Source organism: Phacochoerus africanus, chromosome 10 (genome assembly GCF_016906955.1).
Source record: "Phacochoerus africanus isolate WHEZ1 chromosome 10, ROS_Pafr_v1, whole genome shotgun sequence".
NCBI lineage: Eukaryota > Metazoa > Chordata > Mammalia > Artiodactyla > Suidae > Phacochoerus > Phacochoerus africanus.
Window position 1 is genome coordinate 124,109,879 of NC_062553.1, and position 25,644 is coordinate 124,135,522.

The 25,644-nt window shown below is 37.1% G+C and overlaps 1 pseudogene; it reads right to left on the reverse strand.

Moving 5' to 3' along the window:
• Nucleotides 1-1,973: 1,973 nt before the first annotated feature.
• LOC125137487 (dCTP pyrophosphatase 1-like) lies at nt 1,974-24,495 on the reverse strand (annotated as a pseudogene).
• Between the last annotated feature and the right edge of the window lie 1,149 nt (nt 24,496-25,644).

A 25,644-nucleotide genomic window follows, 5' to 3' on the forward strand; every position in this document is an offset into this window, starting at 1 on the left:
TTATGGCTGAATAGTATTCCATTGTGTATATATACCACATCTTCTTAATCCAATCATCTGTCGTTAGACATTTGGGTTGTTTCCATGTCTTGGCTATTGTGAATAGAGCTGCAGTGAACATGTGGGTACATGTGTCTTTTTTAAGGAAAGTTTTGTCCGGATATATGTCCAAGAGTGAGATTGCTGGGTCATATGGTAGTTCTAGGTATAGTTTTGTAAAGTACCTCCATACTGTTCATGTGGTTGTACCAGCTTACATTCCCACCAACAGTGCAGGAGGGTCCCCTTTCCTTCACATTCCCTCCAGCATTTGTTATTTGTGGACTTATTAATGATGGCCATTCTGACTGGTGCGAGGTGGTATCTCAAGGTAGTTTTGACTTGCATTTCTCTAATAATCAGGGATGTTGAGCACTTTTTCATTTGCTTCTTGGCCATCTGTAGCACATGAAAAAATACTCCTTAATTCAGAGTTTCTTCCCATCTGAGGTAAACCTTTCTGAAGTGTGGACATGCTTCAGCTCTTTGGTAACTTGTGAGTAATACTGAACACAAATTCCCAGGAAGTAAGGTGGCTTTTATAATCCATAACAAAGAACAAGCTGAATGCCTGTAGTAACATATTGAATATTCGTGATACCATTCACTATGAACATCTAGAAAGAAAGGAAGGGAGGGTGGATGGAGTGAAAAACGAAGGAAAGAAGGAGGGAGGGAAAAAGAGAGGGAGAGAAGGAAGGGAGGGAGGGAAGGCTGGAAGGAAGGAAGAAAGGAAGGGAGAGAGGGAGGGAAGAAGGAAGAAAAAAAGGAAGAAATTAACATCGAGTCAGTGTTCCATTTAATGGGATTATGATATTATAAAGAAATACACAGTGTAGGAGTTCCCGTCGTGGCGCAGTGGTTAACGAATCCGACTAGGAACCATGAGGTTGCGGGTTCGGTCCCTGCCCTTGCTCAGTGGGTTAACGATCCGGCGTTGCCGTGAGCTGTGGTGTAGGTTGCAGACGCGGCTCGTATCCCGCGTTGCTGTGGCTCTGGTGTAGGCCGGTGGCTACAGCTCCGATTCGACCCTTAGCCTGGGAACCTCCATATGCCGCGGGAGCGGCCCAAGAAATGCCAAAAAGACAAAAAAAAAAAGAAAGAAAGAAATACACAGTGTAATTAAGACACTGGCAATTTGATTTTTTGTAGAACTAGATGACATTTAAAAATTTGTATAGCAAGTATTTCATGTGAATTTTCTAGATGGGAGTTTTTATATTCTAGCTCTAATCGCACCACCCCAGAATTTTTTTTTTTTTTTCTTTTTAGGACTGCACGCTGCAGCACATAAAAGTTCCCAGATTAGGGGTTATATTGCAGGTACAGCTGCCAGCCTACACCTCAGGTACAGCACCCCCCAGAAATTCATAATGTGGCTTCAGTTTTGTCCTCTAAGTGCCCCTAAGCAATTAAAGTTAGGGGAAAGTTTCATTGGAAAAACTTCAGTAGCTCAGATATCTTTGTAACTCACTTGGAAAGATTAGCTTAATTTTGTGTAAAACTAAGTTTGCCCAGGACTTGCTTTGCCTGGTAAGATTTGCTGTTTTAGATATGGGTAGGAAACCTTTGTTTTTTTTTTGTTTGTTTGTTTGTTTTGTTTTTGTTTTTGTTTTTGTTTTTGTTTTGACTCTATAGTCAAATTACAGACCTGGAAAAAGAGCGCAGACACAGACTTGAGAAAAATTGAAATGATGTTACATAGGGAAGAATGGCAACAGAGTGTTTTCATAGTGATGCTAAAAAATACAAGAGATTTGCAAAATAGAAAAATAAACATCTCTAAATTTACTTTTGGCGAAAGAAAAAGGAGAAAAAGACAACCCTAATGCAGTCAATAGAATAACACAGATACAAAATACAGGACCTCTTCTGTCAGCCTGAGGCCTTATGTCCTTACAGTTGGGAACCAGATTAGGAATTTCCTTTTCTTCTCAGATAGCTAAAAGTTGACTCTGGTAAGGCTGACAAGAATGATCATGAGAACCTGCCCTCTTCTGGACCACTTTCCAGATGTGTAACTGCATGCCTAAAAGTCAAGAAGAAGGAAGAAGAAAAAACAGAAAAGCATTTTCACCACACTATTCCCATGAAGACCCTGCTCATACATTCTATTTTGTAAATCATGTTAATCTTCAAAAAGCCAATCGTAGAATGACTAATACACAAGAGGTAGTATTTATGGAGTAAGGAGATGATACCTAAACCTCTGAACAACACCGTAATTTAAACACATGGATTGGAGAGCAGCTTCTCACATTAGAATATTAAATTTAGCAGGATAATTAATATACGTATGATGCCTCAATCAACCAATCATATTGAAATAATACTGAAAAAGAAGTTGCTGGGCTTTGTATAGGTGACAAAAACATCAACGCATGTGCGTCACATTAAAGATTTTTCTTTTCTCTTCTTCCCTGTCTACCAACACAGAACCCGACAGTTCTGTGTGGTCTCAACCAACAGCCAGTATGTTATGTGTAAAGAGGCAGCTGCATCCAGATTTTGTTTCAGCAATACCTTGATTTCCTTCCCTGCACCATCCTCCATTAAAGTAAACCTGGCCTTCTAGGAAGCTATCAAAACCAGATTTGAAGTAAAAGAGAAAGAAAAGTGCAGGAAGTTCCTGTTGTTCTCATACGTAAGAAAAAGAAAAAGATAAAAGAAAAGCAAGAATCCAGGGTCTAGGAACTCCCTTGGAAGGACACTGATATATTGAGAATTTAAAATAATGGCACAGTAGTTATAATTCTATAATAAATCAAAATTGTTATATAATCTTTATTGTGATCATTTGGAATATGTTGAGTCTGCTAGAAGAGATATGTACATACACACACCCACATGCATGCACACACACACACATAGTGTGTATGGATTTTTCTGATATACACATATTTTTCAATGTTTTTATTCAAAAGTTTACATCTTAAAGCAAACTATTCTTTTTTTTTAGAGCCACACCTGTGGCATATGAAAGTGTCCAGGCTTAGGGTTAGATAGGAAAATCAGAGCTTCAGCTGCCCACCCAGCCACATCCACAGCAGCACAGGATCTGAGCTTCATCTGTGGCCTACACCACACACCTCACAGCAATGCCAGATCCTTAACCCACTAAGTGAGGCGAGGTATTGAACCCAAATCCTCATGGATACTAGTCAGGTTGGTAACCTGCTGAGCCACAACAGGAAACTCCAAAACAACGAATTTTATTACTTTCTTGCTAAATGCCAGGCACCATTCTACTGGTGATGTAATAGTATACAAGTGGACATAAAATCCCTGCCCTTATCAATCCAACATTCCATTATAGATTTTACTCTCGGGTTTTTGGCATTCATCCTGTAAGTTACAAATGGTAAATAGAAGTAAAAGGAAATAAAATTGAGTACCTTCAAAAATCACATGGTTGTTGTCTATTATGCATAAGTGCATAAATATTAGGACATATGAGGACCATTTAATATTGAAACCAGTTAACGTCCATCTCTGATAAAATTCAGCTTGGTTCCCAGCAGTAATAAGTGGCAGATCACTAGCCATATCTACAAGTCTCTTAAGAGTTTTAGGGAGAACAGCCCCCAGTAAAGTACAAATACAAATTCCATTTTCAGTGGCCACAAAATTTAGGAGAATATGACAGGTCACTCTGACTGAAATGTGTTAAAGTATCCCAAATACAAATTCCACTTTCAATGATATACACATACACAGGCTACTTTTCACAATATCCAAATCATGCCTTTAATATCTCCCTTATGTTTAATTTTTCTGATTGTATTTCCATTGGATATAACTTGATCTCATACATATTGTATTTTATACATACACATAATTATATACACACAGTATATATACACACAGAAAAAACTTAAGCATGAAAATTGTCACACTTGAGCCTTATTTCTCCCATGTCATATAAATTTAATGTCTCTTATACTCTTTAATCATTTTTGTCACTCATTATTTTGTCAATAGGTAATTCATTCATTTTGTATTTGGAAAGACAATTCTGATATGAAAGTTTTTCAGAGAGAAATGTGTTTCATAGATGAGTTAAAATTTGTCTGTAGATCAATGTTATAAAAGCTACATCTGCTCCATTTCACCTTAATTATTCTACCTTTTAAAATCTGTTAAGTATTACTAGCACTTCCATTCCACCTGCTTCTTAGACTAAAAACTTTCAGGTTTTCAAAACAGTGCCCTGATTCTTACCTTCCCTTCTTTCCTTCTATCTTCCCCAAACTTCCATCCATATCCCATTACTAAATCTTAATTGAAATCTTCCCTCTCATTAAATTCCTTCTCAAGCTTCATCCTGACCCCAGTTTCTAGGACTTCGGTAATGTGACTTACATTCTTGCTCATCCCCTTGTCTCTTCACTATTCTTTGTGACTGCTTATCTCTGAGATGGGATTTAGTCCTTTAATCCACCCTGATTATCCTTTCTGCAACAAAATTCCTAGCCAATCCCTGCATGGTTTACATCTCAAAGATCCTCTGATTCTTAGGAATTAAGCAGGAAGCATTTGGGCTTGACCCTCAGTTGACATCACAAAGTGGCACCAATCTCTGCTCCTTAATGTTAAGCCTGCTCCTCCGCACATCCCTGCAATAGTTACATACCCCACCCACCGCGAAACCCCAGTGAACCCTGAGTGCTTCTCTTGTTGCTCCTTTAGTTCTAGCACCGAACTGCCCAGGGTGGAAATCTTGGAAATTCAAATCCTGCTGCTCACTAGATGTGCAACCCTAGGCAAGAATAGCACCTTCCTCACATGAAATTGCTCTGAGGTCTGAGTTAGCACACAGTTCTTAGAACAGGGTCTAGCATCTAAAAGGCACTAAGCAAATATTAGTTATTATTTTATTGAATCACAGGTGAGTTAGAAACATCTAAGTGTTCTGTTTTAGTTGAGTCTTCCAGTTTCTCTTTATTTATTTATTTATTTATTTATTTATTTATTTATTTATTTGTCTTTTTGTTGTTGTTGTTGCTATTTCTTGGGCCACTCCCGCGGCATATGGAGGTTCCCAGGCTAGGGGTTGAATCGGAGCTGTAGCCGCCGGCCTACGCCAGAGCCACAGCAACGCGGGATCAGAGCCGCGTCTGCAACCTACACCACAGCTCACGGCAACGCCGGATCCTTAACCCACTAAGCAAGGGCAGGGACCGGACCCTCAACCTCATGGTTCCTAGTCGGATTCGTTAACCACTGCGCCACGATGGGAACTCCCCAGTTCCTCTTTAGAGTGCCCTCCTGCCTCTCCTTTTAACTCTCATAACCTAAATTCAAGTGCCATTTGTCCCTTAATAGGGTGTAACACACCTGCTCCCAGAAATCTTTCTATGTATACCTAATCTCCCTCCTATTGCTTAGTTATTCTCATATATACACATTTAATATGTATATATGTGTGTGTATGTTATATATATAATTATATATATTATATATACATATCACTGCATTGCAGTTGTCCTAAAATCATTTCCTATTTTGGTCTTTGATCTCCTCATTTAAATTTTAAATCATTTACTCATCTTTCTTATATAGGAGAGGACTCTGTCCCCAATAATAGCATAATGATCCATTTTAAAACTCTTCCTTGCTATGTACCAGGTACTATCACATGGAATTTCATAATCTTTATGATGGCCCAGGAGGTGAATATTATTCCTCCTACTTTAATGAGTAAACTGAAACACAGAGACATTAAGTAATTTGCTCATGTAGGACTTAAATGTGAGATTTGGATGCCTTTAATCGTTTCTTCTTCTACAGAGAGTTCACCTAAGGTATTTAAAAAGCCCTCTAGACTAAAGAGTAACTAAGCTGAATGCTCTCATGAAGTAACTTGATTTTCTCCTGGACAAAGTCTGGAGAATTAAATTTTAAAGTTTGTGTACCAGTAGGTTTCAGAGTCTGAATGAGTTAAAGTTAATTCCTCGCTCCAGTACTTTCTGATGCATAAGCTTGGGAAAATAATCTAATCTCACTAAGTCTCAGTTTCTTAATTTATAACCTCATGGTGTTTCTTAGGGAATAAATGCACTAATGTTTCAAAGCACATAGCATGGTGCTTGGCTCTTTAAGAAGGCTCAGTGCCTATGTGAAAAAAAGGAAAAAAAAAAAAAACCCTCCCTGGGAGACGTAAAAGTGGATTGATGTTTGGAATAAATGCCAAAATATTAAATAAGAACCTAGAGAGCCAGAAAGGTAGGGTGGGAGAAGGTCGAAGCAGGTAGAGGTCAGGGGTGTAGAGGATTGGGGAGAATTTAACAAAATTACCTCTGCTTCAAAAATCTGTATTAAAAACATTAACATCATTTATCATTTGTTTACATATTCTCAAAGAAACCTAATTACTCATTATTCATTTTGGTTCTGTAGACTTATAGAAATACTCTACTTGGCTTATCTTAGGTATTTTTATGGTATTCCTCTCAGGATACACAGATCACTTATTTCCAAAAGGCAGCTGGTTTCACAGCTCAGACCAATAGGATCCCTCTCTCTTCATGAGAGGACAGATTATTCAGTTTTGATTCCAATACTTACTTCCTACAGAAGTAAGGAGATCAAAATAACAAAAGTCATGAGGAAGCAAAGGCATTCTGAGTTCCTAAGCAAGTGTAAGCTTACTTCTGGATAGGTTCCTATGACATTTCTCTGACCAAATTCATTCTAATGTTATGAGTCACTAATGTGGTAAAACACTCGAAAACAAATTTCAGGATCATGTAATCTCATCATCTTTCTCTGCCAGACTCACATTCAGTTTCTTAATTGTTTCTATATACACTGTACACTGGAGGAGAGATGACATGATTAGATGATCAAAAAACAAAAACAAAAAACAAAAAACCTGCATCATTCCAGTGCCTTCCTCGGCAATGAGGCACGTGAACTTCCACATGTCTGCAGTGAGAAGCACTTTATGTATGAATGAAGATCACAATTAACTCACTGATAACATGTAATGTATTTTATTTCAATCAAGAGCAAGATTATTACTTAGATATCTTTCACAGTATAGAACTTGGGCATCAAAGACTTGTATCATCAGTTTCTGCATCTTCAGTTTTGCAAGAGTCCTGAGCATTTCCAAATAGAAAAAGAAATTACTTTTGGTAAATGCGATATGCTGCTCAGAAAAGCATAATGTTTGACACAAGTTGTTGGTCATCTAAAATTACATATTAAATCTTGCTCTTATCAAAATATTAATACTGCCTCACCAAACATGGACATTTTATCCACGAAGGGAAGTTTCTTTTTCTTTTTTTTTTAACCCGAAGCAGCAACACTACTATTCTTAATGATTGTGTGAAAACTTGTAATATAATATTCTTATCTCCTTTCATCATAATGCAATATATTTTTTCATATGGATAAGACCGATAGGAATATACTGTCTCTCTCTTTGTTGTAATATTCTGGTAGCTTTCAATATTCTAAAAGCATAGTGCAGTGTCAAATCTAATTAAAATAAATATGTACAAATAAAAGTTGTAGAAAATCAAGCTGAATATATATTAACCTGAGATCTTATATTAGAATTTTTTTAAAATAACTGTGCTCACAGCATATGGAAGTTCCTGGGTCAGGGACTGAATCTGAGCCACAGCTGCAACACCAAATCCTTTAACTCACTGTACGGGCTGGGAATGGAACCTGCACCTCCACAGTGACTTGAACTGCTGCATTGAGATTCTTAACCCACTGCACCACATCGGGAACTCCCAGAAATGTTTCTAATTTAATCTAAGGATGCTGAAAAAAACCTAATTTTCTGATATCAGTTTATTTTCCTGTGATTTTCTCCTTGAAAATTCAATGTGGAAAACAATCTGATCAATTGAGTGTTTTCACTGAATGCAATGTGTGTGTGTGTGTGTGTGTGTACACATATGTATGTTTGTATTTGACAAATGTCATATACATGCTAGTACAGCGTCCGTCATGTAGGGAATAGCTTAATAATTTTAAATAATTAAATATGGATCTTTAGGATGTGTGGAGGGATGTCTAATGATTTTTATATAAAATAAAAATTTTTGCTTATACAACAAAATTTGGTCATTTTAAAAAGTCCTGGAGACTAAACAACATGCTACTAAAAAACCAATGGGTCAATGAGGAAATCAAGAAGGAAATTAAAAACTACCTTGAAACAAATGATAATGAAGACACAACCACTCAAAATCTATGGGATGCTGCAAAAGCAGTGCTCAGAGGGAAATTTATAGCAATACAGGCCTTTCTCAAAAAAGAAGAAAGATCCCAAATTGACAACTTAACCCTCCACCTAAATGAATTAGAAAAAGAAGAACAAAAAAGTCCTAAAGTCAGCTGAAGGAAGGAAATTATAAAGATCAAAGAAGAAATCCATAAAATAGAGACTCAAAAAACAAAAGAGAAAATGAATAAAACCAAGAGCTGGTTCTTTGAAAAGGTAAACAAAATGGACAAACCCCTGGCCAGGCTCACTAAAAAGAGGAGAGAAAGAACCCAAATAACCAAAATTAGAAATGAAAAAGGAGACATCACAACGGATACAGCAGAAATACAAAAAACCATAAGAGAATACTATGAACAACTCTACGGCAACAAGTTTGACAATCTGGAAGAAATGGACAATTTTCTAGAATCTTACAGCCTACCAAAACTGAATCAAGTAGAAACAGACCAACTGAACAGACCGATCACTAGAAATGAAATTGAAGAGGTCATAAAATCACTCCCTACAAATAAAAGTCCAGGACCAGATGGCTTCACAGGTGAATTTTATCAAACATATCAAGAGGAATTGGTGCCCATCCTCCTTAAACTCTTTCAAAAGGTTGAAGAAGAAGGAATACTCCCAAAGACATTCTATGATGCCACCATCACCCTCATTCCAAAACCAGACAGAGATGCCACCAAAAAAGAAAACTATCGCCCAATATCATTGATGAATATAGATGCAAAAATTCTCAACAAAATCTTAGCCAACCGAATCCAACAACATACCAAAAAAATTATACACCATGACCAGGTTGGGTTCATCCCAGGTGCACAAGGATGGTTCAACATACGCAAACCAATCAGCATCATACACCACATTAACAAAAAAAAAAGTCAAAAGTCATATGATCATCTCAATAGACGCAGAAAAAGCATTTGACGAAGTCCAACATCCATTCATGATCAAGACCCTCGCCAAAGTGGGTAGAGAGGGAACATTCCTGAATATAATCAAAGCCATTTATGAGAAACCCACAGCAAATAGAATCCTCAATGGGGAAAAACTGAAAGCCTTCTCCCTCCAATCGGGAACAAGACAGGGATGCCCACTCTCACCACTGCTCTTCAACATAGTCCTGGAAGTCCTAGCCACAGCAATTAGACAAACCAAAGAAATAAAAGGCATCCATATAGGAAGAGAAGAGATCAAACTGTCACTGTATGCAGATGACATGATACTATACATAGAACACCCTAAGGACTCAACCCCAAAACTACTTGAAGTGATTAATACATTCAGCAAAGCAGCAGGATATAAGATTAACACTCAGAAGTCAGTTGCATTTCTCTATACCGGCAATGAAATATTAGAAAAGGAATACAAAAATACGATACCTTTTAAAATTGCACCTCACAAAATCAAATACCTCGGAATACACCTGACCAAGGAGGTAAAGGATCTATATGCCGAGAACTATAAAACTTTAATCAAAGGAATCAAAGAAGATGTCAAGAAATGGAAAGATATTCCATGTTTCTGGATTGGGAAAATCAATATTGTAAAAATGGCCATACTACCCAAAGCAATCTACAGATTCAATGCAATCCCTATCAAATTATCCAGGACATTTTTCACAGAACCAGAACAAACAATCCAAACATTTATATGGAACCACAAAAGACCCAGAATCGCCAAAGCAATCCTCAGAAACAAAAACCAAGCAGGAGGCATAACTCTCCCAGACTTCAAGAAATACTACAAAGCCACAGTCATCAAAACAGTGTGGTATTGGTATCAAAACAGACAGACAGACCAATGGAACAGAATAGAGAATCCGGAAATAAACCCTGACACCTATGGTCAATTCATCTTTGACAAGGGAGGCAAGAACATCAAATGGGAAAAAGAAAGTCTATTCAGCAAGCATTGCTGGGAAACCTGGACAGCTGCATGCAAAGCAAAGAAACTAGAACACACCCTCACACCATGCACAAAAATCAACTCAACATGGCTGAAAGACTTAAATATACGACAGGACACCATCAAACTCCTAGAAGAAAACATAGGCAAAACACTCTCTGACATCAACATCAGGAATATTTTCTCAGGTCAGTCTCCCAAAGCAATCGAAATTAGAGCAAAAATAAACCCATGGGACCTCATCAAACTGAAAAGCTTTTGCACAGCAAAGGAAACCCAAAAGAAAACAAAAAGACAACTTACAGAATGGGAGAAAACAGTTTCAAATGATGCAACCGACAAGGGCTTAATCTCTAGAATATATAAACAACTTATACAACCCAACAGCAAAAAAGCCAATCAATCAATGGAAAAATGGGCAAAAGACCTGAATAGACATTTCTCCAAAGAAGATATACAGATGGCCAACAAACACATGAAAAAATGCTCAACATCACTGATTATAAGAGAAATGCAAATCAAAACTACCATGAGATATCACCTCCCACCAGTCAGAATGGCCCTCATTCATAAATCCACAAATAACAAGTGCTGGAGGGGCTGTGGAGAAAAGGGAACCCTCCTGCACTGTTGGTGGGAATGTAAACTGGTACAGCCACTATGAAGAACAGTTTGGAGATACCTTAGAAATCTATACATAGAACTTCCCTATGACCCCGCAATCCCACTCTTGGGCATCTATCCGGACAAAACTCTACTTCAAAGAGACACGTGACATGTTCATTGCAGCACTATTCACAATAGTCAAGACATGGAAACAACCCAAATGTCCATCGACAGATGATTGGATTCGGAAGAGGTGGTATATATACACAATGGAATCCTACTCAGCCATAAAAAAGAATGACATAATGCCATTTGCAGCAACATGGATGGAGCTAGAGAATCTTATACTGAGCGAAATGAGCCAGAAAGACAAAGACGAATACCATCTGATATCACTTATAACTGGAATCTAATATCCAGCACAAATGAACATCTCCTCAGAAAAGAAAATCATGGACTTGGAGAAGAGACTTGTGGCTGCCTGATGGGAGGGGGAGGGAGTGGGAGGGATCGGGAGCTTGGGCTTCTCAGACACAACTTAGAATAGATTTACAAGGAGATCCTGCTGAGTAGCATTGAGAACTTTGTCTAGATACTCATGTTGCAACAGAAGAAAGGGTGGGGGAAAAATGTAATTGTAATGTATACATGTAAGGATAACCTGACCCCCTTGCTGTACAGTGGGGAAAAAAATAAAAGTCCTAATTTCATTGGCAGGACGTATTTTTCACTATTATTTCAAGTAGAAATACTGGGGACAAAAGTTTTATGGAGCTCAATATTTAGACAAACCTATAGAGTGAAGCCTAATAATGAAGTATAGCTTAATGGGTATTTTCTATAAAGCATGATGCAGTACATGTTTTGTATCCTAATACTTTATTTTATTTTTTTGTATTGCTTGCTAACTTCATGCATATACTAGATAAACATTGATAACCATTAAATTGTCTGTTGTGAATAGAAAGACTTTATAAAACCTAACATTCAGATGATAGATGTTTCACTCTTTATCTAAGCATTTTGGTATTATTTAAACATGAATTTAATGGTCAAGGCAAACAAAATATGTATTTATCTAGTATATGTTTTCCTCTCACAGATTAATGCTCTTTAGGCTCACCTGTCTTAACCCTTATAAAGGTTAGACAATATTACCACCAGTCAGATGTCATAACTCACACTTTTAAACCAAACTGCCGTTTCATTGCCGTCTTCTAAACCAAACCATTGTTCTATGACCTTTTTCACAAAAGGCCAAAAATTGTCCACAATGAACTTCAAGTCAATATGTACCCTATTTTTTTTTTTTTTTTTTGCCTTTTTGCTATTTCTTTGGGCCGCTTCCGTGGCATATGGAGGTTCCCAGGCTAGGGGTCTAATCGGAGATGTAGCCACCGGCGTACGTCAGAGCCACAGCAACGCGGGATCTGAGCCGCATCTGCAACCTACACCACAGCTCACGGCAACGCCGGATCGTTAACCCACTGAGCAAGGGCAGGGACCGAACCCGCAACCTCATGGTTCCTAGTCGGATTCGTTAACCACTGCGCCACGACGGGAACTCCTGTACCCTATTTCTAAAGGCAACTTCTTCAAGTCTTTTGTACCCCCCCCCCACTTTTTTTTCCTAACCAAAACTTTTATTGAGGGTGAAAGTACCAGGAGGTTATTTTTGGAGGTTCTTGGGCCTCAGGCCTCAAGAAGTGTGAGAAGTGTAAACCCCAGACCACAATCTGTTACGAAAGGACTCAAGTGAGTTACTATGGCCGGGGCACCTCCTGCTTCTCAGATGCCACGGAATTGCAGGTTGTGTGCACATGTTTCTAGTTTGAGGCCTGACCTGCGAATTCACAGGCAGGGTCCACAGGCCTCACGGCCTGGTCTTCAGAGGTGGCCCCATGGGCAAGTCTCTGTACTTGGGGCAGAGCCACAGGACAGATGCGCTAAATAGCACCGTAGGGTGCTGTCCATCATGGAGCAGATGTACCTGGCAGCAGGCTGCTAATGCGACCCGGTAGATGAGGACATTACTAAGCTCCTCCTAAGGGGCCAGGCTTGGGGCCCAGGCTCCTCATCTGGCCTCCGCTGAAAAAGCTCTGCCAGCTCCCCGATTTCTCCCACCAAGGCCAGGAGGAGGTTCTGAGGTGGGTGGAACTGGTTCCAATCTTGTTCAGCAGCGAAGTCAGTATGGAAGTGGTTGATGTCCTCAATGGTGGGTTTTGAGCTGACGCTGAAGGGCTGACAGCAGCAGTGCCCTCTTCGCCCTCCCCCCACACCATGTCCTCATGCATCTCCCCACGGCCACGCTGCTTTTTTGTTGTTGTCGAATCAACCAGGATATTTCATTTAATTGATGCTCTTGAATGTTCAGTAACTCTTCTAAAAAATACTTCTATTATTTGGTACTTTTTTGGAAACTTTATTTCCAAAATAAAGTTGTATTTTTATGGACTCCCCACCCTTTTTTCATGGAGTCATTGAAATAACTAGGAACAAAAATCATACAATTTGATATATTGGTTTCACAGAAGATTTAATTTTCTGTGGGTCTCTGCTTTTACATTTAGGTAAGGTTTAAGAGCTCAAAGTAGTATTTCTGACAACATGTTAAATGTTTGAAGTGTGGATGTTTAATGAAATAAAGCAATAAATGTCTTGTGTCCATATCAATTTTGTAGATGAATCTGCTTTAGAAAATCTGGCACCCAGTGGTCCAATATCATTTAACTGGTAAGCTTTTACTTTCTTAAAAGAGTGTGGCACCTCTATACCCAGGTATAATCCTCAGCAGACTCTTAGTGACAGGAGGAAAATTGATTCTCCTCCTCTTATGCTCTAAGGTCATTTCAAGAAACCAGCCTTTTAAGAGCTGAACTTCCGGTACATTGAGGCAGTGCCACCAAATTGAGACAAGGTCTGAAGTCTTCTACACTATTTGGTATCATTTTCAAGAAGAAAGTGTTCCTCAAGAATTAAAGAATCACTGTGGCACTTGACACTTTGAGACATGTGACAAATAGGAAGCAAGAGTTCATGCCTTAGCATTAGACTTATTCATATGAGGGAGTTTGATATATTCTGATATGCCGTATCGATGTGGCTAAACTTAATGGGACCAATGACAGGATTCTCTGTTCAGTGAAGGTATAACTGAAGGGCCAAGAAAACACGGAGAATCGAGGCAGGTGTTTGATGTGCACCACAGGTCCTTCAGGACTGGGGTCAAAGTGTAACAGGAGAGACAGATGCTGAAGAGAATGACCAAGTCAAGGAAGATTAGGGAATTTTATCACCCCCTTTTTTTCCAAATCCCTATACTTTCCTGGCCCATATCCTTAGCATCTGTTTAAATGAGGAGATTCCCAAAAAGTGCCTTAGCCTGTCTAACTCTTAAAGGAAATGTTTGAATATTTTTATGAGGCTTCCATTGGCCTAGGAGTCAATGAGGAGGAAGAAAAGAAAGGGAGGGAGGTAAAAGGAGAGGAAGGAAGTTCAAAACTAAGAAACAAATCGGTCTTTTGTGAGAAATTTTGGTGAAAGAGTTAAAACCACCAACTGTGTTGTGCTGTAGTTTTTGCCGTGGATCCACCACCTCTTTATTTCTGTCTTCTCTTGGTCATTTTTCCTATCGAGGTGAAATCTTCTAAAATAAAAAAAAAAAAAAGACAACAAAAAATAGTGTATTCTTTTTAAGAATTTCCCTTTATCTGTCCCTACAATTGAGGATACATTTTAAGTTCATCTTTAGAGCGCTTTTAATTTTTTTATTGCTTGCTTTTCCCTTCAGAGCTGATGGTAGAAATTGTTTGGGAGAACTATAGCATCTTCTATTCATGTTACATGATCAACATGGCAACACTCAGCTTTCATCATCCTGTACCAGTTACTTATATCCATATCATTCCCTTCCATTCATATCCATTCAGAATGCTTCCAGATTCAGAGTCATATCTTGTTTTTTTGTGTTCATTTTCTCATTAGGGTTTTTTCCCATACATTCAATAAAAATGTCTTGAGGATTTAAGGGTTTATCGTGTGTCCACACTTATCCAGCTCCTAGGGTTATAGCAATGAGCCAGACACTCCTGCTCTCAAATACTTGAGACTAATCCTGTAGAACAGACTGATTCAAGACATAAATATTTGATTTATACAAAATCTTTTCAATAATTTACCTAAATCACTAGGCAGTTAATCACATATACTATTCTCTCTTTAGAGCACCATAAGTAAGTAATTCAGAAACATAATCCTAAGCCATTTTCCCGAAATAGGAAAAAAAATGTTTTTGATAAATTTATAAACTTTGCTTCTACTACAAATAATTTTTTCGTTTGTTTGCCTTTCATTTTTCAACTTAGTAAAATGTCTGTAATGTTAATTGGGCCATTTGTCAGTTGTCAGCATGTTAGTATTTTTTCAAATTTAAATTCTGTTCTCAGCATTCATTTTTCATATCATTTAATATTACAGAGTGCACCCTTTTAAACTGTGTGCCCTACATACAAAACCATCTAGCATAAATAATACCTGAAACATTGAGTAACACTGAATTCTTCAGCTAATAGGATTGAGCCCTGTGAAAGGAATATGTAGGCCAATGAAAACAAGTTTTGGCCCATCCTGAATCAAATAAAGAAGTTTTCAGAGTACAAACATTATCCATGTCATCAGGAGTGGGAATAGATAGTAACTTTTAAATTAGTATGTCCTCTTGGGCTACGTTTTATTGCCCTAATTGGCATTTTAAAAAATAGATATATTCCATATCCCTTTTACACTATTTCACAGCTGCTAACAGATTTTAAACTGTCAAGTGACCCAAAGAAAAAGCATTACAACTATGAAGGACCCAAAAGCAATTTGGTGAAATGTTATTTGAAGTCTCTGAGGCTGCTAAAGGCCAAACACATGGAAGTTTATTTTCCATTTTTACTGACTGTAGTTTTATCCAGACCAGTGGCCCTTTCATTTCATGGTATTTTCTCAATCCATTGCTCTAACTTTTCAGCTTTCACCACAATCAGGATGACAGGAAAAAAAAAAAAAAAAAAAAAAAAGCAGAGCTACAATTACCACTGCGAGATCCTATCTGCAGTGGCCTCAATTGACACCACTATTTTCCAAGCTGCTATCAATGCGTTGGGCTGCCTTTGACCTTTTCCCGCATCTCAGTGAGCTACGAAGGGGAAACTTTCCCTGGACTGTTATTTTTCTCCTAAGATCCATAACTTGTAAAGCCTTCAGACTGAGATATCCTGATCATAAGAGAATACAATCACAATCTAGTGCCTCCAGAAGCTTCCTGGAGATTCCAGGTTGCTGCTTCCACATTTTTTTAAGTAGTACAGAACTCTACCTAGCAGTCATTTCTTACCAGAAATCACAGGCTAGCTAGTGAATTTTATCTGTTATAACATAAATTCATGGCTGCACTGTTTTATCTTGCTGAATACAAAAGCACGTTGAAAATAATTGGGGTGAGGAAAAGTTTCCTTGTCTTCTTTTACGTTCACTTTTTACTATACTTTGTTGTGCTTTGTGGATATATTGCCTTGTATTGTTTCATTTATGTTGTCTCTCTAGATGGACTATAAATTCCTCAAACCAATGAAGAGGTTTCCTGATTTGTAAAAGCCTCCCTTCATGCTCAACACTGAACAAAATGTGACGAATACAGGTTTCCTGAAATAAGTAGTTAATTAATGACAACTTGCTTCAAAAGAAGTAAAATTTACAATCATCATCTATAAACGGGTTTAATTTCCGAAATAGTAAAGCTAATTTTGAATAAGTTCATTAATACATTTCAGGGAAAATAATAATTTGCGTCCTGTGGAAGAGAGTATATAATCTACTTATGTTGTCATACATAACCCTACATATACACTATACATGTTAATATATACATACAATATACTTTTACAAGTATACATGTATATTTTAGTGCACTAGCCACTAAGTTATAAAATCATAAGGCATGATATGAGCCTTAGCAATAAAGTGTAACTGTGGAATAGTATGTGTTTTTGTCAAAGGACCATTTTTATATAGTCTTCTATCTAATCTTACATTTCTAAGAACTATTAGGAACCTTAACATTGAAAAATCCATGGGAATAGGTGTGTAGCCTCTGCAATTAATGATTTGAACTAAGCATCTAGATAATGGCTTAACTTTCTAAAGAGAGTATAAACTAGCAGGAATCTTTGTTTATTCTCCCTGGAGGGCAAGTCTCTTTGACCTTTTTTGTTTGCTCCTGTAATCCAAACAATTAGAATAATGATTAATGTATAATAGGAGCTCAATAAATATTTGTTAAGTAAATGACTGAATGACTTATGATTGTGTACAAGAGGGCAACATGTGAGTTTATACTGATGGAGTTATCTAAATGAAGGGAGAAGGGGTGAAGAACTTAGCAAGGAAAGAGAACAGCATGTGCAAAGGCCCTGTTGCAGAAGATAATGCATTATGGTCCAGTGCTAAAAGTCCTCAGAATAGCTGGAATATAGAAAAATGGGGAAAGTGGCTTGAGATAGCTTTGGAGATAGAAATGCACTGTATTACAAACATATCTTTAGGCCAAGTTAAGAGTGGTGGTATTTGTGCCATATATTACATTCCAGATATAAGTGATATCATATGGTATTTGTCTTTCTCTTTCTGACTTACTTCACTCAGTATGAGAGTCTCTCGTTGCATCCATGTTGCTGCAAATGGCATTATGTCATTCTTTTTATGGCTGAGTATTATTCCATTGTGTATATATACCACATCTTCCTAATCCAATCATCTGTCATTGGACATTTGGGTTGTTTCCAAGTCTTGGCTATTGTGAATAGAGCCGCAGTGAACATGTGGGTGCATGTGTCTTTTACAAGGAAAGTTTTGTCCAGATATATGCCCAAGAGTGAGATTGCTGGGTCACATGGTAGTTCTATGTATAGTTTTCTAAGGTATCTCCATACTGTTCTCCATATTCTTCACTATAGAAGAAAACAAAAGAAATAAAAGAAATAGTTTCTCTTAAAAAATAAATAAATAAAGATTGGTGGTATTTATCTTTAGAGCAGTCAGAAAACACTGCAGGATTTCAGGCAGGGAAGAGTCCTGATATGATCTTCATTTGGATGAAATTATGTTCATAATGGTGAGAAAGGTTTAAAGGGCAGCATGAGTTGAAACAGGGAGCCAGTTAGTAGGCTGTGAGGTACTCTAGGTAAGAGATGATATGGACTGCACTAGATAGTAGTGGCAAAATGGGAAGAAGTTTATAGCTTTGACATGAAGTCACAAAGTCACAAAGAACTGTGCAATTATGAACTTTAATACTATTTATCAAACTTTGTCATTGCCCATGTGTTTATGTGACTATTAAGTCTACTGATCTCTGATCTCCATAAGACTGACACCATGTCTGGTCTGGTTCTCCACTATAGACCAGCACTTAACACCACACCTGGCCTGTAGTAACTGCTCCATAAATATTTGTTGATTAAATGAATGAAAGCGTATCCAAAATGAAAACTGTCTTGTCACCATAGGTAAAAGTAAAGAGAGATTTGCTAAATAATCCATGTGTGAAAATAAATTTCAAAGTACTATAAAAAAATAAAATATAAGGGAATTCTAGAGTTTGGTATGTTTTAAAATGTTTCTAAAAGAAGATTGGCTCACATAGCACCCCCTTGAGTAGCCCATTATCTTATGAGGCAATTTATTTCATTGCTAAAGAACTGGGCTTTAAAGGTAATTCTTATGATAAGACAAAAATTTATATTCTTTTCACTTCCACTATTAATCCTAGTTCTGAATTCTAGAGCACCATAGGAAAAATCTAATCCTTTTATTATTTTCAAAGTTGTTTAAGTATTTAAAGGTGGCTCTGCTAAGTTTACCCTTTCAAAGCTAAATAATCTCAGTTGCTTCTAGATGACATCCTTTCTCGAATTTTTACAATCCTAAATGCTTTCTTTTGCAGGCGTTCTAGTTTGCTAATGCTCCTAAAATGTATGCCTGCATTCAGGGAGCACTGCATTGTATATATATGTACAAATATACATTTTTAAAATTTATGAAGCAAAGAGTCAACACAATGCTGCAATTGTGATTTGACCAACCCTGTGTATAGTGGGTTTATTGTTTCCCATAATCTGAGCATCATCTTTAAACAATTTATAAAACTAAAATTGACTAAGAATAAGCCATATGCCTAATTTGGGATCTCTTCGCTCAGAGCTCACGCTTCTAGCTGCATGATTATTTCCCACTACACGTGAACCTCAGGATTTTCACAGTAAAACATCATGATCAGAAAAATAAATGACCCTTGCCATAATATACTTCCACTGACTAAAAAACAACAAATATCTCTATATTTCTAATTTCCAAGCAGGATCTCAAAGCAGTTAATTTAAATGCAAATACTTTTTAATAAATTAGGCTGGGTTTCACATAGTAGCATAGATAATGTTGCAATTGTAAGTCAAGTCCTTCTTTATATAAAATATGGATCATCCAAGAAATGGACATCTGTTTTCTGAAAAACAATTCCAAGTTGAGAATCTTTTAAATTTTAATTAGGATAATAATACATACCACACTTGTATGGTTATTTTCTCAAATCTAATAAGCCTGTCAGTAAAAATATAAAATGTATTTAAAACATATAACACAAAGTTATATCCAGTTATTAAGGACAGATTCTATTTTCATCTATTTGTAGTTATTCAAATAATTGTTTTAGCCATTTTATCTTGTGTACTGAAATCTAATTACCATAGGTAATTGAGTAAGTTGTTAATTGTGGAATCTAACTGAATCAGAATCCATTATAAACTATAATATCTATTATTAGATGATAATCACTGCTATAAATGTTAACATTGTCATAATAAATATGAGAAAAATGTTAAGAAATTTCTCATTTTGCAATGTGTTGTTTTGTATCCTGTCTTATTGGGTATTCTAATAATAGATAAAATAGATGTTGCATGAGTTTTTTTAAAGGAACTGATATGACCAGAAACAGAAAAACTGGAGTTCCTATCACAGCTCAGCGGAAATGCACCTGACTAGTATCCGTGAGGATGTGGGTTTTATCCCTGGCCTTGCTCAGTGGGTCAGAGATCTGGCATTGCCACGAGCTGTGGTGTAGGTCACAGACAGGGCTCAGCTCTGGCGTTGCCTTGGCATAGGCAGGCAGCTGTAGCTCTGATTTGACCCCCAGCCTGGGAACTCCCATGTGCTGGGGGTGTGGCCCTAAAAAACAAAAACAAACAAACAAGAACAGAAAAATTAAACCTGTATAGAGTAAATAAATGTCATGATATATCAAAAACTAACAATGAACAACTTCATTGTTCATTAAATATTTTAAAATGAACAATTTTTACTGAAGTACCTAACCTTCTATGTACATGTTACATATTAATGAGAAATTTATCATCTGTTGTATGTATGTATGATATATTTTGAAAATAACTAATAATGTTTAATAACATACATATACCATATTTAATAATAGTATTGAATAATCTGTATATACTATAGATGAATATATGTGAATATTTTCAGAGGTGCATCTGTTTTTTTGTAGTGGATCACGTTTGTATGCGATATCCCCCCCACACACTTTATCCTCAAGGAATACTTTCCAAGACTCCCAGTGGGTGCCTAAAGCCACAGATAGTACCAAACCCTATGTATGCTACGTTTTTCCCTAGACGTATATACCTATGATAAAGTTAATTTATAAATTAGGCACAGAAAGAGATTAACAACAATAACTGATAACTAGAACAGTTATAACAATATATTGTAAAAGAAGTTATGTGAATGAGATCTCTTCTCTCACAAACTCTTTTTGTAATGCCTTTTTCATCTTAACTAAGCACATACCCTACACTGTGGACATACCTTGTGCAGTTTGAGGTGCAACAAGAAACTAGCATGAATTTCTTTTTCCTTCTTCACAATTTCACAGGTGGAAGATTCCTTCTTACCAACCTCAGCATACAATTGTGAGCTTTTTTTCCTTTCCTTACTAAGTTGAGGACTTCCACCTTTTTACTTAAAGACACTTATGTCCTCTCTTTGGCAGGTTCAAATCGCTAGCATCATTATTCTTGTGCTTTAGGACCATTTTTAAGTAAAATAAGGGTTACTTGATCACAAACACTGTGTTACCAAGAATGTCCTCTGACAACCAAATGTCTGCCCAGTGAGTGAGACCTGGGATGGACGATTCACACCCTGGGCAGGATAGTGTTGAGCTTTCATCACACTACTCAGAAAGCATGCGCTTTCTTTCTGTTACTATTACATATCTGTGTCTGTGTGTATTGCTTTTTTAGGGCTGCACCCACAGCACATGGAGGTTCCCAGGCTAGGGGTCCAGTCAGAGCTATAGCCGCCTGCCTACACTACAGCCACAGCAACGCCAGATCCGAGCCACATCGGTGACCTACACCATAGCTCACGGCAACGCTGGATCCTTAACCTACCGAACAAGGCCAGGGATCAAACTTGCAACCACATGGTTCCTAGTAGGATTTGTTTCCGCCGCACTACGATGGGAACTACATTTTTTTTTTTTATTAAAGTGGGGATACTATCTTCCATCATGTTCTATCCCAAGAGACTAGGTAGACTCTTGGGAGGACCAAGACTCTTAGTAGGACCTCATTGTTCATCCATTCTAAATGTAATAGTTTGCATCTACTAACCCCAACTTCCCATCCATTCCACTCCCTCCCCTCTGGCAACCACAAGTCTGTCCTCTATCTCTGTGAATCTGTTTCTCTTTTGTAGGTAGGTTCATTTGTGCCATACTTTAGATTCCACATGTAAGCGATGTCATATGGTATTTGTCTTTCTCTTTCTGACTTACTGCACTTTGCGTGAGAATCTCTGGTTGTATCCATGTTGCTGCAAATGGCATTATCTCCTTCTTTTTGTGGCTGAGTAGTATTCCGGTGTAGACATGTACCACACCTATTTAATCCATTCATCTTTTGATGGGCATTTATGTTTCCATGGCTTGGCTATTGTGAATAGTGCTGCTGTGAACACAGGGGTGCATGTATCTTTTTGAATCAGAACTTATGAATTGTTGGGAGCACTCCTAACCTCTTCAGATTTGATGATGTCCAGTTTGAATAGATTTTTGCTTAATTAAATTCTTAAAAAAATATGAATTATTTATTTCTGGAGTTCTCCACTTAATATTTTTGTACTGGGCTTAATTGCAGGTAACTGAAGCCTCAGAAATTGAAGCTGCAGATAAAAAGGGGCTACTGTAATTATATTTATTCCTTTTTCTATAGACCAAACAGTTATTAGTTTTTCAATAAATAAATACTAAATATAATTAAATTCAGATTCATCATATCGCAACAGATTATTTTCACATAACAAGTCAATTTGTCAGAACAATTGTTAATTTGTACAAGAAATAAATATCAGTTCATAAAATTAAAAAAATTATACCATCTGGATAGTCACTTAAAGCTGGACCAGATGGTCACTTGAAGTTTTATTCATTTGTATTAATTTTCATCTCTGAGTTGTAATTTCTTTTAGTTGAATAAATTGCCTTTTATTATGGATAAGAAGTATTCCCTTCTATATATACATTAGAACTAGTCTAATGGTCTTTGAACTTTTGCTTCAATATTTAGGTACTATGAATTCTGAAAGACTATGTAATTCTGTCATATAGTATTTAGTTCATGCTTAATTTCTTTATAAAACCTTAAGTAGTTGCAATTTATATTTTCTAATATGTTGTAATTATTGACATATTTTAAAGTTCTGTGTCATTTTAAAATGTAACAAGTGGAACCTAAATATCATAGCAATATTATACTTGCTATCATTATTTTTAAAAAATACATGAAAAACTTCAACAGTCAGAAATGTAGTAGCATGAATCTTGAAGTTATACATCCAATTCTACTTACCTACAAAATTTTATTGATACACTAAATTAGGTTTTGTCTCTTACTGATACTCCTATCATAATTTTCTGAAATAAAACATTTATATAAATTGAAATTCAATTTTTAAAAATTTTTCTTGTGACTACAAGGCTCTAGTGTCAAGAATTTATTTTAGATTGAGTTAGAATTATGTGTAATACACATTCGAGTAGTAAAACATGATGTACGATAATAATTATACATATGGAGCAAAATTTTATTAGAAATGCATCTCTTAATGAGATGAATACAGGATTATTCCCCAATTAATTTGTGTATCCAAAGATGAACATTATTTATTGCTAAAAGAAGGTAGAGTTCTCTATCAATGCTATTCTGTTTGATATAAAATCTAATAACAATCAATTAGAGGTACTTCTTCGGAGTTCCTGTCGTGGTGCAGAGGTTAACAAATCCGACTAGGAACCATGAGGTTGCGGGTTCGGTCCCTGCCCTTGCTCCGTGGGTTAAGGGTCCGGCGTTGCCGTGAGCTGTGGTGTAGGTTGCAGACGCAGCTCGGATCCCACGTTGCTATAGCTCTGGCGTAGGCCGGTGGCTACAGCTCCAATGGAACCCGTAGCCTGGGAACCTCCATGTGCCGTGGAAGCGGCACTAGAAAAGGCAAAAAGACAAAAGAAAAAAAAATTAGAGGTGCTTTTTCAACTTTATTGAAAGCAAGGGAATAGAAACTATAATTTGCAAATGGATTTGGTGCTGTTATTAGATTATTTCATCAGTACAAATACCAAAAATTGTAATGGTCATTTTATTTTGTGCTAAGAGTGGAGCTTCTACACAACGGTGGCTGCAACACAGAATGGAGGATAAGTATGATATTCTTTTGTAAAGTAAAAGAAAGTCACTTATAAAGAGGGAAGTGGGAAAGGAAGCAAGTTTAGACACAGATATGCTTACTCAAGATATGCTTATTTATCTTTTCTGTGTGTCTTGTTTTATTTTCTAGTTCTTATGGAAGTTTGAATACCTCTGATCTAGGGTGGTGTTCTGCTACCAAAACAATCCTTTTTTTTTCTTTCCTTTTTTTTTTTTTTAATGGCCGCACCTGAGGCATATGGAAGTTCCTGGGCTAGGGATTGAATCTGAGCTGCAGCTGCAACCTATGCCTGTAGCTACAGCAACGCAAGATCCTTAACCCGCTGAACCATGCCAGGGATTAAACCTATGCCTCCACAGCAACTGGAGGCACTGCAGTCGGACCATTAACCCACTGAGCCACAGAGGGAACTCCAAAACAATCCATTTTAAGACAAACTTGAGAGATATTAAGAGCTATTGCTAGTCCTCTGTGTCCACTTTACTTCAATTTGAGTTTCAGTGTCCAAGATATTCTCAGGTGGGAGAAGAGGCAAGAGTGTGGAGAAAGAGATTTTATCCCACTCACTAGTACCCAAACTTTCCACCCAACTGTGCTGAATTTCCAGTTCTTTTTAATTCTTCTGTACAATAGTGGGACCGAGTACAACAGTAATATGTTCACACCATCTAAAGGACTCCAGGCCTCAAAGATTTTAAATGAAACGAACATACTGGAGTAGTCTGTACCTTTAGGAGGAAACTCCACCTATACATCTCATCCTTAAACACAGACACTCACCACTCAGTATCAGAAGGATCCATTTCTGTCATCACTGGAGATCCAACAACATTGGTTGGATGGACTTTGTTATGATCAGTAACAATGATCATAATTGCTCCCTTTAGTTATTACACAGGAGGTCATGTTTTATCATCATGTCTAAACCTATATCAGAAAACAAGCTGGTCCTATATCTGTGACATTCACTTGAGCTCATCCATCTAGGTAAGAACTATCTGGGAAAGAAAAATTGTGCTGCTTAAATATAGTTTTCTTAAAGATACATGCTGACTTAACTTGTATAAAAGCTCACAACTCACTGGACCTAGAATTTTTCCATGTTTTGATATAAGATTACCAAAATGAAATAGGTAGGATTTACCGATTTCCCTTTTTGGAAAGTTCTATAACATTTGCCAGTTTTCCAGACTTATGTCATCTCTACCACGTATATTGATTCACCAGCTGTCACAAGAGTTTATATATTACAAGAGCTTATATATATGTAAGTACACACACACACACACACACACACACACACACACTTGCATGCATCTATCTATATGTGTATAAATGCATTCTTCTCTGACCTAGGACTTAATTTGTCTTACGTAGACTCTGTTAATGTAAGACATCTAGATGATTTATCATATGTCTTGGCTTTAATTCCTTTTAAAATAAATAATTTACTACTCTCTTCATTTTTAAAAATGTCTTTTTGACAGAAAATGAGGAAGCAAAATGTTAATTTTGTTAAATGCATTAGAATGTGCTGCCTCTCTGTACTAATTACAAGATTAGAACTTTTTTGTTTTAATCAATTTGAACAACAATATATTTGAATGTGGCGCTTTAAGTATTGGGCATCATCCACTTAAGCAGACATCCAAGCGGGGATGATTAATGGGTGGACTGTTACACCCCATTCATAGCAGAGGTTAAGCCACTGGTATGTATTCTGTTCAGTGTGTTCCAGTGAGGTTGTTATTATCTGAGCCCTTAATTTCCCTTAGGGTAGTTCTAACACTCTAACAAATGCAGCAGGATTTTCTTTATCATAACAAATGCAGCAGGATTCTTTTTTTTTTTTCTTCTGTTACTTTGTATAATATCTGTTATCAAAACTCCATCCTAAAATGCCTCTTCTCCAAATAAGATCTTTCTTTGTTGTTGTTGTTGTTGTTGTTGTTGTTGTTGTTGCTATTTCTTGGGCCGCTCCCGCGGCATATGGAGATTCCCAGGCTAGGGGTTGAATCGGA